The following is a 22,593-nucleotide window of genomic DNA, read 5'->3' as shown; positions in this document are numbered from 1 at the left end:
AGGAGGCCACGTCTCCTCACACAAAACGACGGAAGCCCCAGTGTCTACACAGGGCGCCCTTCCTCTGTGGGGTCCTGAGACCACGAACCCCTTGACAGTCCACTCAGGCGGCTTCTCCTCACCTCCTCCAGAGTCCTTAGGAGGTCGGACTGCTGCCAGTGTGGGCGCGTCCTCCACAACGGGTCCGGTCAGTGTGGCTGCAGAGCCACACCCTCCTCAGCTTGTCCTGTCAGGGTGGGAGGCGCCCCACATTCTCCAGAAGTCTCCACAGTGGGTCCTGAAGAGGCGGGGCTCCGGGGCTCCGAACCCAGCTGTGGCTGCGCAGCCTGGGCTCAGGGCGGGAGCTGCGGTCTGGCGCCCTCTGCAGGCGGTGGAAGGCAGTGCAGGACTGTGGGAGCTCACCCTTCAGTGGAAGGTCCTGCTCCCTCCCGGGGTCCAGCTGACGCCATTTCATTCCGGAAATTCAAGCTGCATGGAGCCCAATACCCCCCAACTTCCCCCCAAATAGCTAAGGAACAATGAATTGGAAACAATGTGGAATTACAACAGTCCTTGACCCAAAGAGTGGCACTGAACATGGCCCTGATGCAGACCCACACTCTGACCTCAACTTGGTCTCAAGCCTGGACCCTACCCTAATCCAAGACCCTAACCCTAGCCCCCAACCCAAACAATGTTCACAAGAATCAAAAGGTAGAAACTGCAAATATCCATCAATGGCAAGTGCATAAGCAAAGTGTGGTGAAGGGTTTGAATTTGGGTTCAGGTTCAGGTTTTAGTCAGAGTTCTAGATCAGGCTTTGGGTTTAGTGTTAGGGTGAGGATTTAGAGTGAAGGACAAGGGAACAGAGTTATAGTTTAGGGCTTTAAGTTTATGATTTAGGCTTTAAGACTCAGGGCTTAGGGGATAAAGTTCAAGGTCAAATTTGGGGTTTGGCTTCATGCTGAGATTTGGGTTCAGGGTTCATGACTTGGAGGTCTGGTTTAGGGTTTGGGTTCGTGGTTCAGGGCTTGGATCCAGGGCTCAGGTACAGGCTTTGGGTTCCATTTCAGGTTTGGGATTCAGGGTTCTAGTTTGGGCTTTAAGGTCAGCTTAGGTTTCAGCGTTGTTAGGGGTTAAGGTTAGGTTTAGGGATGACACATTTTCTTCAGTTGTCATCATGGACAAAAAAATTCTATATGGAGTTTCTAAGTCAGAAATGTATTTCATCTGGGGGCGCCTGGGTGGCTCCGCGTGTTAAGCCTCTGCCTTGGGCTCAGGTCATGATCTCAGGGTCCTGGGATCCAGCCCTTCATCAGGCTCTCTGCTTGGCGGGGAGCCTGCTTCCCCATCTTTCTCTCTGCCTGCCTCTCTGCCTACTTGTGATCTCTGTCTGTCAAATAAATAGAATTAGTAAAAGCTATTATATGATCTTTTACAAACCATTTCCTATCTTTGCATTCTCATGTGCCAAGACAGACACGGATTATTTAAAACCCTGAAGAGAGTGCTCTTGCATTTCAATTGCCTGTAACCTTCGTGTAATAGATTTATGATTGATGATAGATTTATAGTTAAAATATAACTATTTTACATATTTACTCTCAGTAAACGATTTCAACCTATGCTCATTTAAGTAACTTGGTGCATAATCCCTTTTCTATTAAACCATAATGCAAGGACCAATGCCGCGTTTCCGAGAGAACCCCAAGCTATTTTTCTAGAATGGCCGTATGCCTATATATCACGGTGTCCTGTTTTCACTCCCTTTGTGGAGCACCTACCCTGGAGGTCATGTAATAACCCATGACCAAAAAAAACAAACAAAAAACCCAAACATCCAGGTCGAAGTGCCATCCCTGCATGGAGAAGAGGAGACTGCTCAGACAGATCCCGGGCAGGCATCTCAGCCCAGGCCTGTGCTGGGGAAGCTGGTTCCTGGCTTTGGGCGCAATCTGGAAGCCAGCAAACTGACCCAAGAGTGCAGCTGGCGTTTAGGACTGATGATCTTTTTGCAGCCAGGCCGCGCGAGGACACCTGCTCAGGGAGCCAGGCTAGGAGGCTGCCCAGAGTGGGCGCTGGCAATGCTCGCAGCCCGCCTGGGCTTTGCCCTGCACCCCAGCCAGGGCCCGGGCCTCAGGCGGGAGGGGGGCGGGGGCGGCGCAGAGAGGGGCTTTGCTAATTTCCAAAGCGGGAAGTGAGCTCGCGGAGGACTCAGGAGGGAGGGGGGAGGGGGGCGGGGCGGGAGCGGCCCGGAGAAGGGGCTTTGCTAATTCCTGAGGGGGGAAGTGAGCTCGAGGAGGATGCAGAGGAGAGTCCGGGAGGAGGTGGAGGGGCTGGCGGAGGAGGGGCGCGCAGCGCCAGGGTGCTGTGCTGCGGCCCAGTCGGGACTGCAGGACCTACAGTACTCGCCGCCCTTGCGCTCCCGTGCTCCAGCCTAGCCTCCGAGGCCGCGCTGTCCTGTTCCCGCTGCCTGCTGCCCCTCCCCGCCCCATATCTTCTCCGGAGGACCCTCTGCTCACAGGTAAAGTGATACCGCACCGCGCCCTCACCTGGAGCAGAAAACCCGGGCCACGAGCACGAGCGGGGTGGGTGGGTGTCGGGGCCCAGCCTCCCGCGAACCCCAGGGCACCGGGAACACCCCGGACGCCTCCCTGCACCCCGTCCGCCAGGGGTCTGGCCGGGGACAGCGCTGCACGAAGTAACCCCCACCCCCCCGCCAGTGGGCGGGCTAGCCCCCATCGTTTGGCAGGAGCATGTCAGAGCCTCCTGCCATTCCCAGGGCACCCAGAACCCAGAGAGTGAGGCCTTGGGTGCTTTCTGGCGACAGATTCAAGGCAATTCTTCGACTTTGGGACTTCAGAGTTTACATAGTTTTCATTTGTGATTATTATTTTTGTGTGGGGGCCATAGCTTTTCTTTTGACCTATGGTTGTTTTCACTCCCGGTTCTGAAGAAGCCCCTAAATCCTAACCCTGTTGAGGACTCTGAAAGCTCTCAGAGCAGCAGTGCTGGGGGACAGTGTGGACACATGGTTTGGTTCTCCTCTGGCCTGATTCTGTGGCAGCCCCGCCTCTGTCCTCCTCAGACTTCAGAGCAATATCTGAACAAGTGGAGAAGGGACCAGGGGGTCAGGAAGGTGGCCACCAAGGAGTGATTCTCTGGAGGGTGGCTGAGCTAGCAAGTGAGCATGTTAGTCCAGCTCTGCCTGCAGTCGGGATGGAGGGGAACAGGGGCCAGGGAAGGGGAGGAGGAGCAGAGAGCAGGGACAAAGGGACCAAAGAGGAGATTCAGATGAAGGGAAGTAATGGGGAGGAAAGAGAAGAAACTCTGGAAGACAGGCATGTAGAAAGGAAAAGGGATGAAGTGGGCATTGGGAAAGGGCACCACCAGGGAAGGAGAGAGGGGAAGGGAAGAGGGAGGAAGAGAGGAAAGGGGAAAGGGAGAAGGGAGGAGTCAGCATGCCAGGGCTCCCCCTGCATCTGGAGAAGAGGTGGCTGGTCCAGCTTGTCAAACAGGGTGCTCACTCTTTGGTCCCAGTTTCTGCTCCCAGTGCTACTGGGCTTTGCAAGGAAGGCAGGCTGTCCCCTGGGACCTACTGGAGCCCACTGGAGCCCACAGGAGGGTGGGAGAGGTAAGATGCCACCGGGTCCTGTCCTGAGCTGCTCCCAGCCACCAGCCTCACCACATGGTGCAAGAGGGACCCCAGAACAAAGGAAGGACACAGGCCCGCATGTCCTCCGGTGGCCCTGGGCACTTAGCTCATCGCAGTGAACCACACCGCCTCCTCAACCCAGGCTTTCAAAGCCTCCTTCTTCATTCCTGGATTTCATGTCTGTAGGAACATGAGCAAGATCTAACTCATCTCCGACAGACAATTCTGACTCACCCCGTGTCAGATTTTTATGAGTGGCTGTGATAGAGTAAGATAGCAATGCTCCAACAAACGGACTGTTTCCTCCCACTTGACCTCAACAGTCTTATACATTTTCTTAGCGAAAACATCTTGTCTCCTTCCATTAAGCTCATAACGTGGTCTAATAGTATACATGTGCCTTCGTTAGATGCGAAGCGATACAGAGGTCCTTTTTTTTTTTTTTTAATTTTACAAGGTAAAGTCAGTGAACATATCCAACTTGACGAATACGTCTCTAAAATGTCAATCCAGGCAAAGATTTTTCTGCCTACAGTTTGGAGCCTACGTGGTGACGTTTTTAAAATGCTTTCAGTCCCTCAGTGAGGCTCTTAGAAGCTAGCCAGGGCTTACTACGTGCCAGGCACTGTGTCAGGTGTTGGAGCTAAAGGGAAGGAGAGCTTGGAGGCTGGCTGGGGAGGGACATCCATGACACAACCACAGCTAGAAACGGAGGCCAGTGCTAGAAAAGAGAGAGCAGGCTGCATGGAGAGTGTGTACCATGGGGCTTGTGAGCTCAGGAATAACTGGGAGTAACTGGAGTGGGGAGATAGGGGAGAGGAAGAGGGTCTTCCCATCAATGGGAATCACCTGTGCTTGGAGGCAGGCGCCATGAGGGGTCTCCACAGGAAGAGGGAGGCAGTGTGGTTGAAGGGCAGAGAGATGGGGCAGAACAGGCATCAGTCAGTTGGAGGGCTATGAAGAAACTGATGCGAGGATTATGGGTGCCTTTGGAGGACTGGGAATTTGTTAGAAGATCAGTGCAGATTTCTATGGAGACAAATGCCAGGAACTGATAGGTCTTTGAAAGGTCACTCTGGCTGCCTTTTGGCAAAGGGGTTGGTAAAAGGCACTTGCAGGTGTGAACACACCAGGTGGGAGGTGAGTGCAGGAAATCAGGTGAGGGAGCATGGGAACTTGGTCCGGGGGTATATAAGGGAGAATAGCCTTTAAGGAGTTCCACAAATTGGCACCAGCTGTGGCTTCATTACAGAGCTGGAAGGTGGAGGTGGGTGTGCCCTGGAGGTTACAGAAATTACATGAGAAAGGGACGTCTTTTTAGATCTTTTTTGCAACTAGAGGAACTCTCACCTTATTGATAGAATTCCAGAGTGGGAACCGATGGACATGAGGACATCTTTGAAATGTCTGAATATGTTCTTCAACATCTTTGCAAGTGACGAGGAGACCTTGACCTTAGGAGGCCTCGGCCCTCTTTGTAGCCAAAAAGATTTCACCTACAGATGTGGGTTCTCCCTTTTAAAGTCAAGGAGACAGCCCTTCCAAAGGACACCTCCTATCATTTTACCTTCTCATCATAACTCACGTGCTGGGATCTCCAAGACCCTCTGTTCCAGGTTGTGAGTATCCACTTTGGCCGGGCTGGTCTTGCCACCACAGGAAATCTAGAGCCTGTAGTGCTATTAATAACATCATCTAAGACTGTATTTGCTGCCCTCATGGCCTCTTCCCACCATGACTCACTGAAGCTTTTTACACATTGTATCCATTAACCTATAGTTCCCAAAACTCATCTTCTCTAGTGCCATTAATTTTTAGGGGGCCAGGCAAACCTTAAACTTGTCCCCCTTAATTGGATCCCTGTGCCCCCACAATCTCTGAATGCCTTTCACCATGATCCTTGAATGAGATCTGAGACCACTGCTGGTACCTAACACTTCTTGGCACCTTGTTTGTTCGGTTCTTGGAAGAGGAGGTGGCTATGGAGGTGAGTGGGGATGGGAGTGGGAGGATTTCTCCCTTCACTTCTCTTTTTGTTTTTTCAAATAATGGGTTTTGAGGGGGAGGGAAAGGTTAACCAGACCATTTATTTTCCATCTCCCATCCATAAAATGTTTACCACTCCCCACTGGAAGAATTTAGATCTTTCGTTTGAATCTCCAGGAAAATCTCCCAAACCCAGACCACCACCATGTGGATTCAGCCATCTTCTGATTCACCTCCAGATTGTCTCCTCCTAACTGCTCAAGCCACAGGTTAAGGGCGAAATGTTCAATGCCCAAGCAATATAGTGGGGATCACGTTTATCTAAGCAATTGCATGCTGCTCTGTATCTGCATACAGGGGGTCTCTCCCAAGCCTTTCCAACCTCAGCAAAACAAGACAAAGCCCCAGCGATCTGTGGTATATATCATTCATTCATTCCTGGGTTCAACACTCATGGCGGATCCCCACCAAGACAGTGGGAGAGCAAGGACTGGAGAAATCCTGGAAGCTGAAGTCTGAGGAGGATTTCAAATTCAAGTCAGAGATGAAAGAAACATCTGGACTAGGTCCTCAGGTACATGCAGTATTCTGAACTGAGGCTAGAACCAGAGACCATTCTAAAGAAAGGCCTCTACAGGTGGGCTCTCACAGGTGGGCTCCGACTCAGTTTCGTGTATATTCTTTCATGAAATAGCTCTTCGGGTCAACATGCAGAAGAAAACCATTTAATAAAACTGACAATGAGGAGAGGAAAGGGAAGCCAGAAGGCTTGTGAATGGGGAGAGAGGAAGAGCCAGGGCAGAAGACCAAGAATCCCTCCCTGCCCTCCTTGCTGCCAGGGAGGTCTGAGGGTCTAGTTTCCACCTGGGATCCCAAGTCCAGAACAAAAGCAGCGGGGCCAAGGCTGGGGAGGGAAGGTGGTCCTCAGCACGCGGGAGTGGGGGTGCCCAACGATGGGGGCTAGTGCGCCCGCTGGTGGGGGGCACCTCGCAAGGCACTGTCCCCAGCCCGACCCCATGCGGACCCGGGTTCGGCCCAGCGTCCGGGGTGGTCCCGGTGCCCTGGGGTTCCTGGGAGGCTGGGCCTAGACAACCCCCCTCCCCGCCCCCAGGTCGCGTCCCCAGCTTTCTGCTCCTGGTGAGGGCGCGGCGCGGTGTAACTTTACCTGTGCGCAGAGGGTGGTTCGGAGAAGCCTTGGGGCGGGAAGGGGCAGCAGGCAGCAGGAGCGGGACTGCAGGGCCTCACGCAGGAGCCCACGGACGGCGAGTCCGGTGGGTCCTGCAGTCCCGACTGGGCCGCAGCACAGCACCGCGGCGCTGCGTGCCTTTCCTCCGCCAGCCGCTCCACCTCCTCCCAGACTCTCCGCCACATCCTCCGAGAGCTTACTTCCCGCTTTGGCAATTAGCAACGTCCCTTCTCCCGCCGCCCTCGACCCGCCCCCGCCCCCATCCCTCCTGAGTCCTCCCCGAGCTCACTACCCGCTTTGGCAATTAGCAAAGCCCCTTCTCTGCGCCGCCCCCGCCCCCCTCCCTCCTGAGGCCGGCCCGGGCTGGGGCGCGGGACCGAAGCCCTGGGGGGCTGCAAGCGTGGCCAGCGCCGGCTCTGGGCAGACTCCTAGCCTGGCTCCCTGAGCGGGTGTCCGCCCATGGCCTGGCTGCGAAAAGGTCATCAGTCCTGTTAACCCTGGCTGCACTCTCCAGTCAGTTTGCTGGCTTCCTGATTGCGCCCAAAGCCAGCAACCAGCTTCCCCAGCACAGGCCTGGGCTGAGATGCCTGCCCAGGATCTGTTGAGCAGTCTACTCATCTCCAGGCAGGGATGGCACTTCGACCTGGATGTTTGGGCTTTTTGATTGTTTTTTGGTCATTGGTTATTACATGACCTCCAGGGTAGGTGCTCCACAAAGGGAGTGAAAACAGGACGCCTGATATATAGGCATACGGCCATTCTAGAAAAATAGCTTGGGGTTCTCTCAAAAACGCGGCATTGGTCCTTGCACTATGGTTTAATAGAAAAGGGATTATGCACCAAGTTACTTACGTGAGCATAGGTTAAAATATTGTTCATCTCCTACAACAAATGGGGGTATGCTCTTTAGTAAACTAATTCAAGTCAATTAGAGACATTGTCTTCAAGGGATAACATCATAGAGACTAGAATCAGAATCATACTTTTGGGATCAGAATCATACTTTTGGGAAAATTGGGCCCAGGTTTTTTGTTTTGTTTTATGATTTTATTTATTTATTTGACAGACAGAGACCACAAGTAGGCAGAGAGGCAGAGAGAGAGGGGGAAGCAGGCTCCCTGCTGAACACAGAGCCTGATGCAGAGCTCGATCCCAGGACCCTGAGATCATGGCCTGAGCCGAAGGCAGAGGCTTAACCCACTGAGCTACCCAGGCGCCCCTGGGCCCAGGTTTTGATGGCTTCTTTCCTCAATCTTATAAAACCTATTTGAACTCTACTGGATGCCAGAACTGCTTAAAAATATTTGGTCCCTTGTAATTTTAACCTTCCAGTATTCAATGTACCTGATCCATGTAATATCCTATAGTATTTTTGTCAAATGAAGACTCTCAAAGTGTGTTTCTTGGGAGACACTTTTCAATTGGTTGCTTACATTTCTGCATTTATTATTTGTTCTAGACCATCCTTTGAAGATGGTTGTATTGAATAGACTTGGAAGACAGAAATAGTATCTTTTTTTTTTTAACTTAACCTGTTGTGTTTGCAAATATTATCTGCCTCTGTTTTGATTCTTTTTGTGGGAACTGAGGCTCAGAACTGATATATAACTCCCACCCCTACACACACACACACACACACACACACACACAAACACACACACACACACACACACACACAAATACTGTTAATATTCTGGCTACCTCTATTGCTGTGAATAATAAACTATATTATTTCTGAACCATGAGTCTGCGTCTTCTATCAACACCCAAGAAACCACGGCAGACTCATACACCAGCTTTCAAATAAGGGAAAATAATCTCAGATGCTTTATATTTTTTGATAGTGTTACCTACTTCTGAACATATGACTGAACACATATAAAGCTGGAGCCATGACCATTTAGAGCTTCTTCTGTGGAAGAACTATGCATTCACTAGTAAACACATGTAGTTTCATCTTTTTTTTTTTTTTTTCCTCCTTGACACCATTTCCTCTCTCACAGTGTTGCTCAAATTGGATGGAGTCTAAGGTCTTTTGAGGAAATTTTTGTTTAATGACTCAAAATAAAATAAGAAGAGTCTAATGTGCTAAAAATAATTCTAGATAAAAGGTATAAGATCATGCCAGAAAGGATAGTAATTTTATCTAACAACTGCCTGTTCACCCCTTATTTGTTCATTAACTAATTTCCAAATTCCTGACTAAATCCCTTTTGTAAGCCAGAATGTGAGCTAAAAACTGGGATTTTAAAAAAGTTTTCATTTGAAATCCAGTTAGTTAACATATATGGTTGTATTAGTTTCATGTGTACAATATAACATATAGCACTCAGTGCTCATCATGACAAGTGCTCTAATTAACCCCCATCACTTATTTAATCCATCACTCCTTTCCGATCCCCTCAAGTAACCATCAGTTTGCTCTCCGTAATGAAATGTCTGTTTCTTGCTTTGTTTCTCTTTCTATGTCTTATTATTTTCCCCTTTGCTTGTTTGTTTCCTTTTCTTTTATTCCATATATGAGTAAAGGTATTTGTCTTTCTCTGACTGACTTATTTCACTTTTAGCATTATGCTGTCTAGTTCCATCCATGTTATTGCAAATGGCAAGATTTCAGTCTTTTTTATGGCAGATTAAAATTCCATTGTATATACATACCACTTATTCTTTATTTGTTCATAAATTGATGGATACTTGGGCTCTTTCCATATCTTAGCTTTACAAATAATGCTGCTATAAACATAGGGGTGCTAGCATCCCTTTGAATAAGTTTTCTTATATTCATTGGGTAAATACACACCAACAGGATTGTTGGATCACAAAGGACTTCTATTTTTAAATTTTATGGAAATTCCATACTGTTTTCAAATATGGCTGTATCAGTTTGCATCACCACCAACAGTTCACAATTGTTACTTTTTCTTTTTTTTTTTTAAGATTTTATTCATTTGACAGAGAGAGATCACAAGTAGAGAGAGAGAGAGAGGAGGGAGCAGGCTCCATGCCTGGCAGAGAGCCCGATGTGGGACTTGATTCCAGGACCCTGAGATCATGACCTGACCTGAAAGCAGAGGCTTAACCCACTGAGCCACCCAGGCAGCCCCCACAAGTGTTACTTTTTCACATTCTCTCCAACACTTTTTGTTTCTTGTAGTGTTGATTTTAGCCATTCTGACAGGTGTGAGGTGGTATGTCTTTCTAGTATTGCTTTGCAATTTCCTGATGATACATGATGATGACATCTTTTCATGTATCTACTGAACATTTGAATGTGTTCTTTGGGGAAACACTTGTTCATGTCTTCTATCCAGGTTTTTATTGGATTATTTGTTTTTGGATGTTGACTAAAAACTGGATATTAAGTAACACACAAGACAGGTTTCCTTGAGCTTCAATTTTATTTGCATGAGTATCATTAACAGGGAAAATTGTGCATATGTGTATGTACAAGTGTGTTTACGTATACATCTATCTATCTATCCTCTATCCCCTGTCTTCTAATTGTGGTAAATCCTGTAAGGTGGGGAATGGGATAGTCTGAAGAAATGTGCTGCTGGATATGTTGGGTAAGCAAATTTAATTGCACTCAGATGCATTGGATATAAGTGAATCACTCAAATGAGTTATTTAATATTATATAGAAACAAATTAAAATTTTATGTAGTTGAAAATAATAGGTAGTTAAAATAATTTTTGTTGTTTGTTGTTTTTGTGTCTTTTTTTGTTTATATATACTATGGTGTGAATGTTTGTGTCTCCCAAAATCATATTATGAAATCTAACTCTGGAAGTGATAGTATTAAAACATAGGGGCCTTTGGGAGGTGATTAGGTCATAAGTGGGATGACAGTCCTTTTAAAGGAGACCCCAGAGAGTTCTCTTGATTCATTCATCATGTACGTTTACAGTGAGAAGATAGCCATCTATGAGGAAGTGGGCTCTCCCTGGATCTGCCCCTTCCTTAGTCTTGAACTTCTCAGTTCTAGAACTGTGAGAAATAAATTCCTGTTCTTTATAAGCTATTCAGTCTATATCATGTCCGTTATAGCAGCCTGCATGCAGAAGGACACTATGACCTAAAACGAGAGCAATAAATATAAAGTTTCAGTAAAGTCAGTTGGTACAATGTGTTTTTACTTAGAGAAGACATGCTGCTTCATGTTAAACCTTGATATTGTATATGTTTCTTGAAGGGCCACTTCTTACTCCTTTGTGTGTTCTCCACAAAGTCCAGGATGATGCCTTACATAAAGGTAATATTTTATAAATACTGTTGGAAATATATACTTCTCTAAAATCTTATTTTGCCTACAGATTACTTGGATCCACTTTGCCTTGTGTAGAATATTTGAAATATATTAAGAACAGAATGTCTCTCTAAATAACATTTAGAATCATCATTAGTTTATGACTCCTGACTCATTTGTTTATGCAGTGATACTTACTGCAAGAACACTGAAGTTTGTAATATAATTTTTGAATGAATCACCAAGCTAGTTTATTATAACTTATGAAAAAATAATTTCTCATGTTGGTTTAATTCTGCTTTTATGTTATGGTCATGACATTTTCATTAAAATAAAGTAGAAAATAGAAGTAAATAATAAATGAAAAATAAAAAATAATAAATAAAAAAATAAAAGTAAAACTCTTGTGAAATGTTAAACTTTTCTTACTTATTTTGTTTTGCTTTTCCTCTACCATACTGGCAAAGCTGTATTTTGCAGATCGATACAATTTTCTAGTTGCTAGGTTTGTTACTTTTGCTAAAATTTACAAAATATAAGAAGTTGAATAGTCATGGATTGTTTATTAAACTCCTTATCTACACATATAAAAATAAAACAATGATGGTGACCTGGGTATTTCTAAAATTGTATTCTGTTTTTCCATATTATGTTTTACAATGTAATTAATAAAGATTCTGCATATATTAACACCCATCCCCTTCTATCTCATCTGTATGTCCATTACAGAGCATGTATGATTTCTATTCATTGCTATGTTGTGGTGAAGAGATTGTCTGAAGTAGTCCTATATTTATGCAGGTAGATCTTAAGCTACAGTGCTCTTGTTTATTTGCTTGTTCCTGATCAGTATGTCTGAAAGATGGTAACTATTGCATCAGGTATGACGATTAAAAAATATTATTGGTGCCTGATACACTGTGATGAAATAGGTAAGTCGATTCACAATTTGTTAATTAAATTAGAAAAAAATTCCTTTGCATTTGTCCTTTATTAAGAGTTTTTTTTTTTTTTAACAAATTCCTTGGGATGTTTTTTGTGTAATATATATCACATGCCTCAACCTTTAAATTTGAATGTAGAAAAGAGTTATCAGAATGAGCCTAGAAAATATTGTTATGAAATATTTTTGTTCTGTTATATTATGTAAACTTAGGAAATAATGGTAGTTATTTTTATTAGCATTTCCTACTTTCCACATGCCCTTACAGATGAGATATCATGGTTTTCCTATTCTTTTTATCGTGGTTGTTATATTCTTCATGATCAATAACAATCAATGAAAATTCGATTAATTTTCTTTGGGAAAGTGATATTTTAGCAAGAATCCATGACCAAAAATTTTAGCTGTTGTTCTTCCAGGAGATGAGACTATCAATGCTCCCGAAATTTCAAGAAATAGAACTTATTAATTGTGTTGGTTGATGTTTATTGTCTCTGAACTTAGAGGTGCATAATTCACTTTAAAATTTATTTTGGGGGCGCCTGGGTGGCTCAGTGGGTTAAAGCCTCTGCCTTTGGCTCAGGTCATGATCCCAGGGTCCTGGGATCGAGCCCCGCATCGGGCTCTCTGCCTAGCAGGGAGCCTGCTTCCTCTTCCCTCTCTCTCTGCCTGCCTCTCTGCCTACTTGTGATCTCTATAAGTCAAATAAAATAAATAAAATCTTAAAAAAAAATGGAGTGGACCTAATGGGGGGTACTTATCTGAAATTGAGGGACATTATAAAAAAAATAAAAAATAAAATTTATTTTGAATTGAAAACAAGATCTTACTGAAGTTTAGGCATCCCACTTTATATCAGGCCTCCAGTACATTCTAATTTATTTATAGAAAATATCATAAACATGAATGTCACTTTTCCTATTGCATTTATACTGAAACTGCAATGACTCAAAGATGTCAGATCTGAAAAGCACTACCTTTCTATAATTTCTGTTTCCTAGGAGGAATGGATATACCATTTTAGCACAAGTATCCAACAGTATTCAAAACCACCATGAATTTTTTTTAAAATATTTTATTTATTTATTTGTTAGAGAGAGAGAGAGAGCAGGAGCACAGGCAGATAGAGTGGCAGGCAGAGGCAGAGGGAGAAGCAGTCTCCCCGCCGAGCAAGGAGCCCGATGTGGGACTCGATCCCAGGACGCTGGGATCATGACCTGAGCGGAAGGCAGCTGCTTAACCAACTGAGCCACCCAGGCGTCCCACCACCATGAATTTTAAAACATAGTTATTACACCCTAAAAATCAAGTATGAAAATGTATAAACAACCAAGTCTCTATCTGTAAATGAAATACTCCCACACAGACGGGTTTAAAACTTTCTAACTTAAGGAATTTGATAGCACAGACTCAGGGTAGTAGTTTCAGTGCCTACAGTATACTTTCAGGTAGAGAGTAATGTAGGCTCTGAGTCACTTTCTGCCTAGAGATGACATAATAGTGGTTCTGCCATTGTTTGTTTGTTTTTGAAAATACGTTCCTGGGCGTCATTCAGAAAATGCAGAGTTTGGCAATCTATATAAATTAAGGATGATCTTTTTGAGTGTTTGTCTTTCACTACACCAAATTAACATAATTGGACAGAAATTCCACTAAATTAAGCATTGTTAGGAAACGTGTAAATTGGAGCTGCTCCAATTAGTTGCTCTTTGAACTATGTGCTGTTGGTTCAGGATTAGATAAGGAGTTTGAAGGAAAACCTAAATCATTGCTTCCTTTTTTGAGAGAGTCTTAGCATACTTTCTTAAAATTAGCTGAAATAAACAATGTGTTTAGTCGCAAAGTGATTTGCATTTTTGCACAAACTCCCTATCTCCTTGAGAATTATAACAAATATTTCATGAAACATCATTGATCTTTACTTTGTGACACTGCTGTAAAGTACATTCAGAGTTGCCAGTTAAAAGTGTTAGTGTTGAGATGAAATGTCATGCATTTTTCTTCACTTCCATGCAAATGAACAGAGTAATTTATTAAGACACAATGAAGAAAAAAAAATTGACAATGAGTTCCAGATTTTAAAAATCACTTGCCATTCAATCCAAATTGTGAGTTTGATCGGTTACCGAACACTTATTAATGCACCCCCGGTAATTTTACAGAGATTATTTTTTTCTTACCAATTCTTGATTATTCTGTCTTGCAATGCAGAGAAAGCTAACTAATTTTAAATAAACTTCCGTTAATTTTGATTGTTATAAACTTAAGATTGATTAATTTCCATATACAGAGTTTAAAATGTTCACAATTTACATTAAATATATATTCTGTGTATACCTTGGAAAAATTATACTGAAAATTGAAATTAAAATGATGTTGTATATAGCTGCAAGAAGCCACCTGTCCCATTTCATCTTACTATATAAGTTGTGTCAGGTAATTTATAAAATCCCTACTGCATAACAAGTCTATTTTTTGTTGGAATGGGTAGTAATGTTTCTTCTTATTTCTAAATAAGAGTTGGTCTATGAGTGCATCTGCAACTGTATTTTTCCCAAGTGGCTTCATGGTCTTGAACTGAGAAAGCTCAGAACATTAAACATCAAAATAATATATTTTGACATAATTAGACATCAAGGAAATGCAATTAAAATGACACTGAGATATCACTACACACTTACCAGAATGGCTAAAATAAAATATAATGACAAGACCAAAAGAAAAAAATATACCATTTGATGATACACAATGGCAAGTTGTACCATCACTTAACCATCGCAGACTAGTGTAGTGTTAAATTTGTTTTTCTAAGCAATGTTCTGGGTCACTTACCACTTTTCAAGGATATAAAATGCTACCATTTTACTTAAAACTGTGAAATTTGGTCAGATTTAAATTTCAATTTATGTTAAAACATTCTGTAAACTGTGTTAAACTTTGACATTTGTTCCCTCTGTTCAGTGAATAACACTATATCATATTCCGAAGAATATGCTAATTTTCATTTTGAAAAATATCCCTTTTTCCTCTTATGGTAATTATTAATATGAATTAATAGTAGAATTTGATATGGTTCCATATGCCCATAAATACTTTATTGTATATTATCAAATTTAATAATGAATATAATGTACTTCTTTGGACAATATTTAAAGACCAGTCTACTCTTAAAACAAAAAAATGGAGACGCACTTCTTTAGTTCACACAAATTTCATTTTATTATATATAACCTCAGATAAATTTCAACAAATCATAATTTATTAAAATTATGTCTACTTAAAAATCTCATAGAAGAGTAAAACCATCAAAAATAAAAATAAACACACACAACACACACACATCACCCATGTATTGGCAAATCACAATTGCTGTAACAATACATTAGGCAATTTCCATCAGTGGCAAAAAGATTTGTATCCCAATGGACTGATTTTCCAGAATCCAAGAAAAAGTCTCCTAGGGTTTATTTAAAGATAAATATTTAAACAAATACTTCTTAAATTTAGGAAATTCAGAACATACGATTAAAGAATATTTGCAGTGCAGACTATATTCAATCCTTCCTTCAAAATGTGCCTTTGAGTACATAATTCTGTTTTCTCTATCTAAATTGAGCTGTCCTCCAAGGAAGTTTTCTAAAATGTGTGTCGCTGTGTGATAAATGTTCTAAGACCTAACATGCTTCATTGTATTTTTACTGTGCTCTCAAATTTAATCAATAATTTGGGTTGATGGGGGCGCCTGGGTGGCTCAGTGGGTTAAGCCGCTGCCTTCGGCTCAGGTCATGATCTCAGGGTCCTGGGATCGAGTCCCGCATCGGGCTCTCTGCTTGGCGGGGAGCCTGCTTCCTTCTCTCTCTCTCTGCCTGCCTCTGTGCCTCTATGCCTACTTGTGATCTCTGTCAAATAAATAAATAAAATCTTTAAAAAAAATAATTTGGGTTGATGTATAATATCTAGTTTCAAATATCTTTTCCATCTATACAAACACCCAGCTGTCTCCTTTATATGCTATTACTATTGAGAATTCTGTTGTCAGTATTATTCTTGTACATTTTAGGTGATCTGTTCTTCTCTTGGGCATCATTTATGCTCTTCTCTGTTTTTGATATTCTTAAAACTCACCATAATGTATATGAGTGGTTTTTTTGTGTGTGTGGTTTTTGTTTTGTTTTGTTTCTGATTTCTCATGTTTGGCATCATTTTAAGTCTGGTGTCTTTTATCTTTCTTTAATTCTCCAAAATTTATCTCAGTACTTATTTAAATATTTTCTTTATTTTTTTTTCTCTTCTGCTGCATTTGGGCAGAAGTCATTAATTTGTTTGTTTGTTTGTTTTTCCCAACTCATTTATTCATTTTACAGCTATATTCATCTTAGTCTCCATTTATTGTATTCTTTATTTCAACAATTTTCACTTAATTTATATTCACAGTATAGTATCTTTTCTTTGTATATGTATATCATTATTTTATCATATACTTTTAAGCTATTTTTAAAAATATTTTATTTATTTATTTGACAGTGAGAGATCACAAGTAGGCAGAGAGGCGAGCAGAGAGAGAGGAAGGGAAGCAGGCTACCTGTTGAGCAGAAAGCCCGATGTGGGGCTTGATCCCAGGACCCTGAGATCATGACCTGAACCGAAGGCAGCGGCTTAACCCACTGAGCCACCCAGGCGCCCCTTTTAAGCTATTTTTTAAAAGTACAGTCATTCTTTTTTTTTTTTTTTTAAGATTTTCTTTCTTTCTTTATTTGACAGAGAGAGATCACAAGTAGAAGGAGGGCAGGCAGAGAGAGAGAGAGAAAGAGAGGGAAGCAGATTCCCTGCTGAGCAGAGAGCCTGATGCAGGACTTGATCCCAGGACCCTGAGATCATGACCTGAGCTGAAGGCAGTGGCTTAATCCACTGCGCCACCTAGGCGCCCCTAAGCTTTTTTTTATATTCCTGTTCCAATAACACTTGGATTGCCATATAAAGTTAACCACATCATCTTTTTTAGGTAAGTAATTGTACTTTTTATGTGCATAGTTATTTTGGTCCATGAGTTCAGCTCCTCTTCGGATCATCAAATCTCTGTAAAGTCTGGGTATGCTAGGATTTTCTAAGCAACAATAAAATACATTGAAACCTGGTAGCTTAATTATAATAATGTTTTCTTTCTCAATCATTCACAATAGTATTACATTCTGAGTAGCTTCCTTCTATTTTGCAGCTATAGTGCTTGGAAAAACTTGAATTGTGATATCACTGTGATAATGTGAATTAGGTTTTTCAGAGAATCGGGAAGAGAAAAAAAGGAAGATATTCTCCAGGGCCAACTCTAGAAGTGACTATTAAAACATCTGTCCAAATTCAATTGAACAAAACTCAGAAATGCCATCTCCAGTGAAATACAAAGAAGATTATATATAGTTCTGGGCACACACATCTCATTTGACCCAATGATGTACATCAATGAAAGACTGAAGGCCAATCACCACTCCATGGGAGAATTTAAAAATAAATTTACTAATGAGGCCAAGAGTTCAGAATCACAAATACTTAAGAACTAATAATAACTGCCTTCACTTGATGTTATTCTATAAGATAAATCCTATGATCAAGTTTCAATTTTAAATTCTTAAAATTTTAAATTCTTAAATCCTTATGAAGAAGCATCATTTGGAGGGAGCAGTTTTCATAATTTATCATCCATCAGCCTTTATTTTTTAAGATTTTATTTATTTATTGGACACAGAGAGAGAGAAAGAGAGAGAGAGAGAGAGATCACAAGTAAGCAGAGAGGCAGGCAAGCAGGGAGGGAAGCAGGCTTCCTTTTGAGTAGAGCCCGATGTGGGGCTGGATCCCAGGACCCAGAGACCATGACTTGAGATGAAGGCAGAGGCTTAACCCACCACCCACGTGATGAGAGAGCCACTCAGGTGCCCCTCATCCATCAGTCTTAATTGATTGGAGGAAAATGTGTGGAGGAATAATGCCTTAGGGATCTAATCTCTCTAAAGGATTTTCAAGTCCTTACCCCTTTAAGGTTTTTGTACAGTTCTGATAGCCTCTAAACATCCAGCTGATTTCTACAGTGACAGGCCTGTTAAAACCTGTCTTCAAACCAGGAATAGAGCTTGAAACATACCAGTCAAGAGCAACTTTGAGTCTTTTAAGGAATTTATCATCATTTCTTTGTTTTTGGTTAATATCTGAAATAGTTCCATATTACACTTGCATAATTTCTCCAGAGCGGACTTTGAAGGAGGCATTCAGTTCCAGCTAGTTCCATATTTTGGCAAGAACTATAATTCTATATAAAAAAAAAAAACATATTTTAGGGCGCCTGGGTGGCTCAGTGGGTTAAAATCTCTGCCTTCAGCTCAGGTCATGATTCCAGGTTCCTGGGATTGAGTCCCACAGTGGGCTCTCTTCTCAGCAGGGAGCCTGCTTCCATTCCTCTCTCTCTGGCTGCCTCTCTGCCTTCCTGTGATCTCTGTCAAGTAAATAAATAAAATTTTTAAAAAAACATATTTTATACCAGTTATTCATGTTTATTAACTAAGATATCACAATACAAATAATACAAACAGTTGCTCTTTATTAATACCTTCAACCAAGATAAAAAAATATGTCATATTTTCTCTAAGAATTTTATATCATCTGATAGGTCAGATATATATAAAATTACATTTAAAGTTTTAAAAATATCAGCAAATATTTTCATTTAAATGCAAATTTGAAAAAAAATCTACTTTTCCAAACACGACTTTTTATCCTATTTTATTTGAATTTTGTCGACAACTGATAAAATGTTTAGCGAGACTATAAATGTTAGATCGAAAAAAATGATTAATACATGTAGGTTCAAATTATTATGTTCCATTAGAAATGATTTAGTCTTTGATGAACATCTGTTTGGTAATATGTTGTATCCAGATATAGTAAATTAATGATATATATAAAATTATAGGGAAATGACACCTTCCGTTCCATTATGAGTAGAGCTTTTAAAATGCTATTTGTCACAACCTGTCATCTTGTCATTATGTAGCATTATGTAGCATTTAAAAAATGTATACTCTTCACTTCGAAGTCTTTTAGAAATCTAAAATCTGACTTTCTATGGTTTGTGTTTCCATAATCCTTTATTGCCAGTTTGAACAAATCCACATGCTTTGATTCAAAGGCAATAAATTCCTCTTATTTGGAAAAATGATGTTTATTTTTGTTCTCTCACCCTTCGCAGGTGGTTTCATTTTAGCACACTTCAGAGTTATAATTTCATGCTTATTAAAAACATTTATTATGATCTACATAGATGAATGAAACTTTAATTTTATTAAATTATTTGCCAAAAACTCTGTTATTTTTAAAAATGTATTTCCTTTGATGGGTTATTTTAGAGCGTTCAGAGAGGATCTAGGAGTGTGGTATTATGCAATTTTTAAGCAGGTATGAAATGGTTATTTATATGATTGTTTCTTTAAGGCTTATGTATATTGTCCATTATATGCTATAAAATATTTTGAAAGTAAATATAAAGTATGTTTTACATAGTTTATTTTTTGGAAAAAATATTGAAATGACTTATGAAATTCAGTATACTCTCAACATTAATTTATTTTGAAATTTACCAGTTGTCTACTGAACCTATTATATGGCAGATATTACTTCAGACTACACTGGTAAATGAAATACTTGGCTTTGTAGAACTTTTATTTTAATGGGTGAGACAATCAAAAGCTATACACCTTAATAAAAATTGCATAGTGCATTCAAAAATGATGAGTACAATGGGGAAAAAGAAAAATTCGATCAGGGTGAGAAAAATCAAGATTGCTAGGCAGGGGATGGGGAGTTAAAATTTTTAATAGGAAGATCAGGGTAGTTACAATGAAGCTGACAATTGAACAAAGGTATGGAAAGGTGATGAATTTGCCCAGAACTATCAGCAATAAGGTCACTCCAGACAAAGGAATTGGCTATCTTGAAGGCCATAAGGTTGGATCATGCCTGGCATATCTGAGGAATAGCAAGGAGGCCACTGTGAGTGACTGAAGAGTAGCAGGGAAAGAGGTCACAGAGGTTAAATGAGTGGCTAGATCATGTAAAAGCTTAGAAGTCATTGTAAAACTCTGGCTTTTATATTTGGAAACTTACTGTGTGATAGAATTTCTGCTAATAACGGAGAGTTCAAATGTCCATAAAATTTCAAGGATTCTTATTCTAGTAATACAGAATAAAGAAAAAGAGTTCATATTTTCACATGGTGTAACAAATGCTCGGAGATCCAAGTGGAGGAAGCTATGGGAGCACAGAAGAAGGCACTAAAATCACACCAATATATTTGATGACTGTGACTATATATAAATTTGTATTTTCTTGATTTTTTATAGTCATGGAATCACACAGTATATACTATTCATTGTCTGGCTTTTCTTTTCTCAGCATCATTACTTTGAGAATCTCCAATTGTAAATAGTTCATTTTGATGTTGAACAGTAATCTCTTTAATGAAAAGATCATAATTTGTCTTTGCTCTATTGATGGACATTGATGAACATTTCCACTGTTTTCAATTCTTAAAAATAAAGCTGCTATGAAATTCATATACAAGTCCTTGTATGAACATAGGGTTTGTTTCTCTTGGTTGAATGCCTAGAAGTAAAATGGCTATTTGTGTAACTGCAACATATTTTGCATTTAAAAAAATTTTCAAACTATTTTCCAAAGTGGTGGTATCATGATATATGCCAACAACAGTTTAGATTTTTTGTTGCTTCCCAATCGAGCTCAGACGAAGTACAATTAGCCTTCATAATTTTAGCCATTCTAATAGATATGTAAGCATGTCTCATTATGATTTTAATTTGTATTTCTTCAATGTCTAAATGTTGAGAAATTTGTCATGTGCTTATAAGCCATCCATATACTTTTGGTGACATGTCTCTTCAATAATGTTCTTCACATGTAAAATTGGATACTCTGTTTGGTTATTAGTAAGGTTTTTTATTTTTATTCATTTTTTAATAATCAGAGTAGATGTCCATTATCAGATATATAATTTGCAAATCCCTTCTCCATCTTTACGGTTTCTCAATGGAGCTTTGATAGCTGTGTTTTTCAAGAAATATGCTACTTCTTTCCTGGTACACGGCGGTATGACTAGAACATTATCAATGTTGATTTTGCAAAGAAAATCATGGATTAAGATATATGTAGTCTGCAGTTGTTGGGAGTGTTCTGTAATATCAAGCATATCTAGTTAGTTGATAATTTAGTTCAAGTCTTACATATCTTACCAATTTGATGACCATTTGTCTATATAATCTTATATAATCTTAAAATAAGGGTGTTGAAATTTTTTTCCATTTCTCTTCTAAGGTAGAAGTTATGATTTTTGTTCTTAGTTTTTCCCTATATATCCCCAAATCAGTTATTAAGTATTTTTTTTAAAGATTTTATTTGTTTATTTGACAGACAGAGGTCACAAGTAGACAGAGAGGCAGGCAGAGAGAGAGAGAGAGAAGCAGGCTCCCTGCTGAGCAGAGAGCCCGATGTGGGACTCGATCCCAGGACCCCGAGATCATGACCTGAGCCGAAGGCAGCGGCTTAACCCACGGAGCCACCCAGGTGCCCTGTTATTAAGTATTAAAAGTCAAGAATTATTATACTCCCTGATGAATTCATCCTTTTACTCTTCTGTAATTTTGAATTGATCTTTATGTCTGATAATGAAATTTGCTTTAAAATCACTTTTCATTATCTTGATATAACCACCAAAGTTATAGTGTGATTAGTGTTAATATAGCATATATTTTCTTTTACTTTTTAAAGCACTTATATATTTAATCCTGACAAAGAAACAAAACAGCTTTTTAACTCTGGAAGCATCTTTCTAAATTATCTTTTTTTTTTTTTTTTAAATAAAGCAGTACCAATTTTTGTTAAGGGACCTAGAGTGAAAGTAGATTTATTTATTTATTTATTTATTTGTTTGTTTATTTATTTATTTAGTAAAAGATTTTATTTTGTTTATTGACAGCAGGAGAGAGAGAGAGAGAGAGAGAGAGAAGAAGAAGAAGCACACAAGCAGGGGGAATCACGTGCAAAGGGAGAGGAAGAAGCAAGCTCCTTGGGGTGCAAGTAGTCCCATGCAGGGCTGGATCCCTGTACACTGGAATCATGACCTCAGCCAAAGGCAAACATCTGCTTAAACAACTGAGTCTTCCAGGCACCCCTAGAAAATTAAAAAAAAAAAAAAAGACCTTTTAAAAACATTTTTTTCTTTCTTGTATTTTTTTAAATATTTTATTTATTTGACAGACAGAGAGACAGGAAGAGGAACTATAAGCAGGGCAGAGGGAAAAGGAGAAGCAGGTTTCCCACTGAGCATAGGGCCTGATGTGGGGCTCCATCCCAGGACCCTGGGATCATGACCTGAAAAGAAGGGACACTTATGGAGGAAGCCACCCAGACACCTCTTTTCTTTGTTTTTAATATATGGCAACTGATGCTTCCCAGCCACGAGAAGCATATTACCCATTGATTAAATCTTTGATAACAACCTATTTAAAAAGGTGTGTAAATATATACTTACTCAGATTTA

General features: G+C 40.7%; 1 long non-coding RNA gene across 3 annotated transcripts in view; it reads left to right on the top strand.

Annotated features, from left to right (window-relative positions):
- LOC131819939 (uncharacterized) overlaps positions 1–22,238 on the top strand; it is an 84,336-nt gene extending 62,098 nt beyond the window's left edge. Inside the window, exons 1-3 of one of the 3 annotated variants that reach the window (XR_009349396.1) lie at positions 2,417–2,503; positions 11,000–11,059; positions 22,038–22,238. This is a non-coding gene — a long non-coding RNA (uncharacterized LOC131819939). Of the gene's footprint in view, positions 1–2,416; positions 2,504–8,656; positions 8,744–10,999; positions 11,060–22,037 lie in introns of those variants that run through there. The other 2 variants (XR_009349398.1, XR_009349397.1) reach the window with 2 other exon arrangements.
- Positions 22,239–22,593: the final 355 nt, after the last annotated feature.

Source organism: Mustela lutreola, chromosome 17, assembly GCF_030435805.1.
Source record: "Mustela lutreola isolate mMusLut2 chromosome 17, mMusLut2.pri, whole genome shotgun sequence".
NCBI classification, from domain to species: Eukaryota; Metazoa; Chordata; class Mammalia; order Carnivora; family Mustelidae; genus Mustela; species Mustela lutreola.
The sequence above is the reverse complement of the archived record's forward strand: the minus strand, read 5'-3'. Positions and strand labels throughout refer to the sequence as shown.